We start from the raw sequence: 8,174 nt of genomic DNA, 5'->3' as shown, positions 1-8,174 counted from the left end.
AGACCACAAATATTAAGAGTATTTAATATTAAGTAGACTGTTGATTAGGGCTGACTCTGCAGATATGGAAGACTCACAGATTCTCAGCCAGGAAGAACCTCTTGGGACTCAGGTGTCAGTGAGACTACCCTACATCAGCTCTTAAAATTGTTTTGGTATAAATTCCAAAGTGCTGTTGGAGACATCTGCCTGACTCAGGAATCTTGTTTCGTAGGCTTTCAGATGCTGAGCAGCTCCTTAGTTACAGCCCTCTTGAAGATGACTGAGCAACCTGATTTGACTTTGAAGATGGATCCAAATTCAGGACATGGTCCAAATGACCCTCGGTGGTCTCCTCAGCCTGAACTACTGTATCTGTGCTTCAGTGGAGCTCCTCTTCATAACAGCCAAGTGAGCAGCCGAAGGTGTCAGGTGACGTTTATACAGCAGACTTTTATGCCAACAGAGGTTCCTCAAAGATCCTGGTATTAGTAAGCAGATAAGCTGTTTGTTCATCATTTATTAGGACCTAAATATAATATTTTCAATATATGTGTCTCATATATAAATGTGTGAAGCCTCCAAACTATGCCTGATATGGCCTTTTGATTGTACCATCATCACATTTGCCTCCCTTCTCCCCAATCACTCCCTCTCCTACTCAAATGCAGAGAACCACATTCATGGCACTAACAAAAGAAACAGCACTGCTTTAATTTTCCTTAAATGCCCTTTTAAAAAATATATATATATATATTTATTGATGTTAACACTCCTTGGTTTATGGGATCAAACAATGGCAGAAGGTGGTCTGTGGAAAACGTATCTGCAAATCCCAAATCCCAGTTCCTGATGTTGCCAAAGATGCAGGTTTTGGATCTGGCTGGTGGTGAGTGAGCAGAAGCATGTGGACTGCAAATCAGGCACAGCGGAGGGGGATGGGGTTTGCTCTCTATACCAGACAAATCGAATGAAATCTAGGAACAGGCAGAAAGCTTGGTTCCATGCTTAATTATGGTCTGTGTATGAACTTAATTCAAAGTGATGCTATTGATAAGTTTCATACTTGATTCAGCTCTCTGCAGCTTTCTAAAAGGAGAAGATTCAGTCCATGGTGGACTTTGAATTTAGCTGTTAAATTAGAATTCTGGGAAAGTTAAAAAAAAATACCCACCAAAAAAAAACCCCAAAACACTCCACACCCCAAAAAGCAGCAGACAGCTGTCACAGATATGCTGTAATCACAAGGGGGCCACCTCCCGCTGTGCCCTACATATCCTACAATGAACCATCCCAGCTGGCCCAGATGCTTTCTGTTATCTGTTGCAAAAAAGCAGCTGCTGCAGCCTTGATAGCCAAAGTCCTGTGAGTAAGTCAGTATTAATAACACAAAAGGCCCATCCTTCACTAAAGCTGCAAGGCAAAGAACAAGATTTTTCGAAAGAGAGGTGGCCCAGATTCAATTGTTAGGCACATGAGTAATCCTTGCAATGCAAATCATCCTAAACCCAAGCATCACCACCTGGAGCCATAAAGGTAATCTCACCAGGAGCCAACCACGGTTAAATTGCAATCGAGGGCCCTTTACCACTGAGAACTCAGAGGAGGAAGCTGAACACTGCAGCAAACAGCTGAAAAGATGGGTGCAAACAAGATCAGTGCAAGCTTGAGTTAATGCTTAACAGATCTAGAGAGCTCTGACCTACATCTTCACAGCAGCCACAGGCAAAGGCAGCTGTGCAGTGATGCAGCTGCGGGGTGATGGGGATTTTACCACATGAACGTTGAAGAATAGCCCCTGGGCATGGCCCTGCATCTGCTCTGCAGCTTTGGTTTCTCTTCCCGGCTAATTCTCTCAGGAAAAAATGACTGTGGCCCTCACTCCTCAAAACACTCAAGATTCTCCACTTCTACAGAGAAACTGTGTGGGGTTTTTTTTCTGCTGGTGGTGATTTCGAGCCTATGGAGATAACATATTGATGAATTTTCAATACTGCTAGTGTGACATGTGGTTGGCAAAGCCTATCGAGAACCAGGCTTGAGAGATCTCTGCTTTGCTCCTCCAACAAGTTGGGAAACTTATCATAGAATCCTTTAGGCTTGAAAAGACCTTTAAGATCATCAGGTCCAACTGTAAACTTCACAGAACTCAGCTTGGAGTCCCTGGGCTGGTGGTCCCGAAAGCAGAGTTGCTTTAGCAAGGAGCGTCAGGTGCAGTTCTCTGGAAGGGGAGCTGTGACCATCAGATCTGAACAAGAACCTCATCTACACACAGGGAGAACAAGACTTGCTGAAAAAACTGTGGGCTTTTTTTTTGTTTTTCAGGAATACAAAAGATGAGGAACATGTTTTAAAACAAGCAGCCACATCAGAAAGTTTAAAAAAATTGAGCTGAATGTTTCAGTGTAACAGCAGGAAAGGTGAGAATCACATGTCAGAGATGGTAGAAAGGCACTACGAGCTCAAAGCCTGTGCCGCTCATGTTCAATCTTGCAACAACACAAGTAGCAAAAGAGGAAAATTCTTGTTCTCAGTATGACTCCCGAAAAAGTTAATGACTTTGTTTCCACTTCATCAAAACTTGTGTTACAACAGCATCCTTGAGAAAGTGTTGCTTGTCATCCCAGTAACACCAGACCGGGGGTGGCAGAGCCCACCCATTAGACAAGGGTTCAATTAACACTGATGGAACTTGATAACTGAACTCTGTCACACAGACACCAATTCACTTTTTTACTTTATGAGCTTCTATTTCTTAAGAAACAAAAGAGTAATATTTCCCCATACATAATGACAGGGATTCGAAAGAATTTAGAAGACTAAAGGTTGGGGTTTGGGGAGAAGTAAAGGTTAAAAATAGAAACGCGCCTACCTCGAATATATTTGCAGCATCTGGTCCCTAACCTCACCCCCGCTCCGCCTCCCCACGCACAAACTGCGCGCTGGCTGTGCCCTGGCCTCCCTGGAAACGCTTTGTGCCGCACGGGGCAGCCGGGCGCCCGCCTCGCCGTTGCTGGATGCGAGAGTCACGCACGGCCAGCCCCGGCGGGCGGCGAGCGGCCAAGCCGGGCCGGACCGGGCCAGGCCGGGCCAGGCCGAGCCGTCAGGGAGCGGCCTCGGCGGGGGACACGCGAGGCGCGGCCACGTGGTGGCGCCAGGGCCCGCGCCGAGGGACGGAGGACGGGCAAGGAAGGCTCTGGTGGATGCCGTGAACTGAGCAGATGGAGCAGCCTCGCTTTAGCTACCCTTAGGACCGCTCGTAAGAGGCAATTTGTAAAATTGTGAATATCCTTCGTAAGCGGACGTGGGAGCAGGTGAACTAGAGTGGCTTTAATGGGTTGCACGGCCCAGGGCTTAAAACCTCGAGCTGTTCAAAGTCCAAAAAGCAGGCTCTGTGCTGGTTCTGATGTCACAGATGATAAAAAGCTAGTGCTTTAAGGTTTCAAAGTCCACGGGAATAAAGTGTGTTTCAGAAGTCAGGCTAATTCAAAGCATTTTTAAGAAAGTGAAGAGAGAGGGAGAGCCCAGTAATAGTTTGAGATGACTGAGCTAAAGCTAGAGAAATTCATGGCCAGACACAATGCAGAACCCATCACCAGCTTTTCTTTGAGAGGTGGGAGAAAACAAATCAGGCTTCCCTCTGTGGGGCAGGGGTCTCTGCCTCAGCAGCAGTCTGAGTCCTCCTCCCCAAGAACACAGGCAGCAGTGGAAAAGGAGTGAAGCTGCTTGTAAAGTGGGTCAGTGTGGAATGAGCACTGCAGAATCGTCACAGACAAGGCTCCTTCAAGGCCCTCCCTATTTCTTCATAAAATGAGGCAGAGGAGAGCAGTGGTCGCTGGCCACTCCTTCACTGACTGCTACCATAAATAAGGGGTTTTCACAGCAAGTGTTACAATTAGAAGTGGAGGTGGGTTTTCTTCAAACTGCCTGAAACATAAAGGCAGTTGGGAGCCAGGCCGAAGCCTTTCAGCCCATTCATACAAGTATCAGTTTAAACCGTACACTCCTCTCTGACAGTTTTGCTTTCAAATGTGTCATCCAGAGAACAGGTCATATATTTAATGAAAAGTTTAAAAAAACCTAACCACTCCTTCAAAAAAACCCCAGCTGTGTTTGGCGAAATCTGATGTAGAAATTGTACACCTAAATCAACAAGATGACCAAACAGCAAAGGCTTCATCTGATTTATACAACCCTGTGCAACCATACAAGACTCTGTAGGACAGGCTTCTCGCCATGTGCCTGCAAGTTTCCCTCCAGGATTCTCACCTCTCATCACACTGCTCCTCTTCCCTCACCAGTCCCTGGGCAGCGTTCGGTGTCACGATCAGGAAAAAATGAACCAATGCTGATTTGAAGCTATTGGAACATCCGCTCCCCACCAGGATTTTTTTTTTAGTCGATGTTTTGCAAACCACAACCAAAGGCTTGACAGCTTCACAGCAGTGTGCTGAATGAGCAAACAGGATAACCACCAAGTCTCGTGTACCACAACCCAGTGAGATGCTGCTTCAAACACAGAAATGTCATTGGGAAGGTACCCTGCTCTGCCCTTGAGGCTGCACTAGTGCCAGTGCTGCCAGGGCTTTCCCTAGCGCAGTCCACAACATCCCGCAGCCCCGCCACTTCACCTGGCCTGTGCTATTGTGCCCTCCTGTTTGAAAAGCCAGTACAGCCAACTTGCTTTTTCTACGTTGGCTATTACATACATATAACGTTTAGGTACCCTTAGTGATTAAGGTTTTTTATGGACTACCAGCAATCAGCTTAATCTTCACCCAAAAGCAGCTCTCTTCAACGTAATTAAGAGATGAAAAGCTATAGTTCAACCCATCTTAAATAAAGCTTTCAATCCACACCACAGGTTTTTAAAGGCTATAACATGCAGCACTGCTTAATTTAAAACCAAAAGTGATGTTTCAGCCTTTTTTTTTTTTTGCCAGTATATATGCCAAAGAACCCTGGTCCCTTGCTCAAGAGAGCAGCCTGCCTTTCTTCTCATCCAGGAGCACAGCCAAATGAATTAGAGCACCAAAATAACTTTTTAAAAAACCACAGCAGGCTGACTCGCAAACCGCTTACTCTGCAGGGCTTTTTAGTGTCTCCACGGGCACTGAAGGATTGCTGCACAGACCAGTGTCATTTTTACTTAACACTTTACCTGTTTCCAACCTTCTCCTGGAACTTGCAGAGAAACAACACTTGGTGTAGGGATCACTGTAAGGTACAGAAGGCACTCTGTGCATTCTACAGGACTTCAAAAACTATTGCTTGCATTTTGGTTCAAAGCTCCCACAATGCACATGGTTGCAAAAAACAGAGAATACTAAATCACGTTTCTCTCTTATAAAACTTTGCTTTAACCTCTGCAAAAAATACCCCAAAAACATTTCTCAGGTGTCCAGGAGTGCTCAACATATAGACAAAACAAGAAGCAACTAAGGAGTGGTAAGCGTTAATAAATGCATGACAGAAACACAAGGAAGTGGTGAGCGAGCTCCACCTCCAATTCATTGAATTTGGAGCAGTATTTAACAGGAAATTCATAATTGTGATTTGATCACATTTGCCTCTTCTCAGACCATTTTTCCTTGAACAAACAAGAACATTTGACTGCCAGCCCCATCCTGCTCCTCAGGTCACAAATGCTCTGACAGCAGACCTATGCTCCAGTAGCACTAAAGGAATGAAGGGGTGAGAGGGGAAAACCCAAGGAATGTGTTTATTGAACTATGAAAAAAGGTCCAAAATAAACCTGGCACCTGGGTAAGAGTTTTGGGTTTGTATTGTATGTGAGGAAATCCTTTCAGATTCAGGCTGAATTTGTAAATTGCCAGAGCAAACTCTGTCCCAGGCTCTTGACATACACTTTATGAAAAAGGCTTTCAGTGTTTAAATTTACTACTGTAAAAAATCCCCTTCCTGTGGAAGCATGGAATGGTCAATATGGGTAGCTCTCAGAATTCCCTAACATTTCCAGATGGACTTTTGCTACTAACAAGACTGAAATACAGGCAGATGAAGTGTCAAAGCTTTCAGCAGCAGTATGTCCACTCAGCACCTTTTTCCCCAAGGGAGAATTTATTCTGTTACTAGACAGACACACATACACATAGGGAAGAACAAGGCAGCCAGCTTTGTCTGTCTTCACTTGCCTGTGCGTCAAATGTCCTTCCAGGGCACGATCAGAAGGTCTAAAATAGGCAACGCTGCCCGAGCATTTGGAGCAGAGACACTGAGCGTGTGTGCAAATGTCAGCAGCTGGAAACAATCTGACAAGAGCACAAGCCACTAGCCACACGCGCGCTGGCGTTACCTTGGAGCACATGTCCACCCAGGCGCAGCACTCTCTGTCAGTCACGCATGCACCAGGGAGAGCCATGGGAGGAGGGCAGGGAGCACAGCGTGGGAACAGGCCCAAGGAAGGTGTAGAAATGAGCATGATGATGATTGGGGGGGGGGGGGGGGGGGGGGGGGGAGAACTGCCATACCTATCCACTTCAAAACCATGTCCTTTTTCCTTTCAAAACCAAACTTACGGGATGTTTTCCTGAATAGGAGTGCGATTGTGTCTCTTGGTTTTGACTGAATGACCTCTGACAGAAGTATGGGCCTCCAGAAATGAAGACTGCTTACTTCAGTCTGATAAATGGCCAAATGACAGGACATCATTTAGTATGGCTTGGTAAAACACACGGAAAGCTCAAAACACGCCCCTATCTGCCCAATAGGGTTCTATCGACCTCCATTCCGATTCAGAGAAACTGCAGGAAAAAAGAAGACGTTTCTAGAGTAGTTCATAGACAAGCATCCTTTCACTCACAGCTGCCTTCTGGCCATTTCAACCTTGATGTCTACTCTCCCTGCTAACACTGGGCTTTAGTATCCTGCTTAAAAAACAATACCCAACTACCACAACATGGGATTTTCAGCTGCTCCTATTTCACATCTAATGAATTCACCACTCTTGATGGAGGAAACATCATCTCCAAAGCAAGCACAAATCCTAATTATGCTCATTTCCCTGCAGCCAGCATCAGCACAGGCTGAAGTAAAGGAAGTTTTGCTCGGGTGAACTAATCGATCAACTACCATAACTCAAGACAATCACATCTATTTTAAGTCTCCTTTCTCGAATCTTTCAAAACATGCTTTTAGCTGGTTTAGTACTGCTGCTAGCCAGTCTCCATCACAGTAACATTTTTGTGTTCACAATATTCAAGCAGCCAGTCACTGTGTAATTACAGGGGAAAGCGCAAAACCAGTGACTTCCAAGGTTCTCCACCGACTTTACCAACAACTACTTGCATCTGTCTGCAGAAACTCTGCACATGAACTGACTGTTCCCCTCAGAGCACGGGATGAGTCACAGCAATAACAGGGAAAACAGAAAATAGGGCAAAGTCATTACTGTTGAAGGAATGGTGTCAATTAAGGCATAAAGTTCTATGTACAAATCCATTTATAGCGCAAAAGGAATTTAAAGTGAACTACTCTCTCCAGCAAAGGATGGGTTTAATAGTGATCAAAGCAAAAGTTCGATATACTAAAAAAAGACACTTTAGAAGCACTTATTTTTAGTCTGCACTTGTTCCTGTGAGAGCTCAAACTGCAGTAGACAAGCACTCTCCAGAAACCATATGAAACCCAACCTACAGGACAAGCCTGAATTTTTGCGGAAGAAAGAAAAGCAACCACTCAAAGTCTTTCAAAAAAAGGAGTGAAGTACCAACGCTTGGTGAAATGCTGCATATTCTCTGCAAGTTACAGAATTAAGCAGTTCTCCCACAAAAAAAGTGAGAAAGACACAAAAAGTATGTCTAGGCTTGGGCCTCGAGGTAGGCTGGACATCCGCAGAATTTCTGTACTTTCCCTGTGAAGCATGTGAAAAAAAGAATTAAACCTCTCTGTTGGTGCAGAATCTACCTTGTGCCCAAGAAATTTAGAGTCTTGTAAACATTTCAGTAGGAGTCCTCTATTAAAACAACAGCCAGGTCCATCTTTTTAAGATATGCCCAATCAGTTTCAGGCCTTAAGGCGGCACAAACTTGAACTTCTGTTTTGAGCAGAGTAACCAAATTGGGATTCAAATTCTGAGACAAGTGAGAAGACAGGGAGTACTTCAACAGAAGTTAACATAAACCACATACCACTGTTTTTCAGAATGGAAGCCTGGGCAATACACATAGCACCAA

The sequence above is a fragment of the Colius striatus genome, chromosome 9, assembly GCF_028858725.1.
Source record: "Colius striatus isolate bColStr4 chromosome 9, bColStr4.1.hap1, whole genome shotgun sequence".
NCBI lineage: Eukaryota > Metazoa > Chordata > Aves > Coliiformes > Coliidae > Colius > Colius striatus.
Note: the sequence above shows the minus strand (reverse complement) of the source record.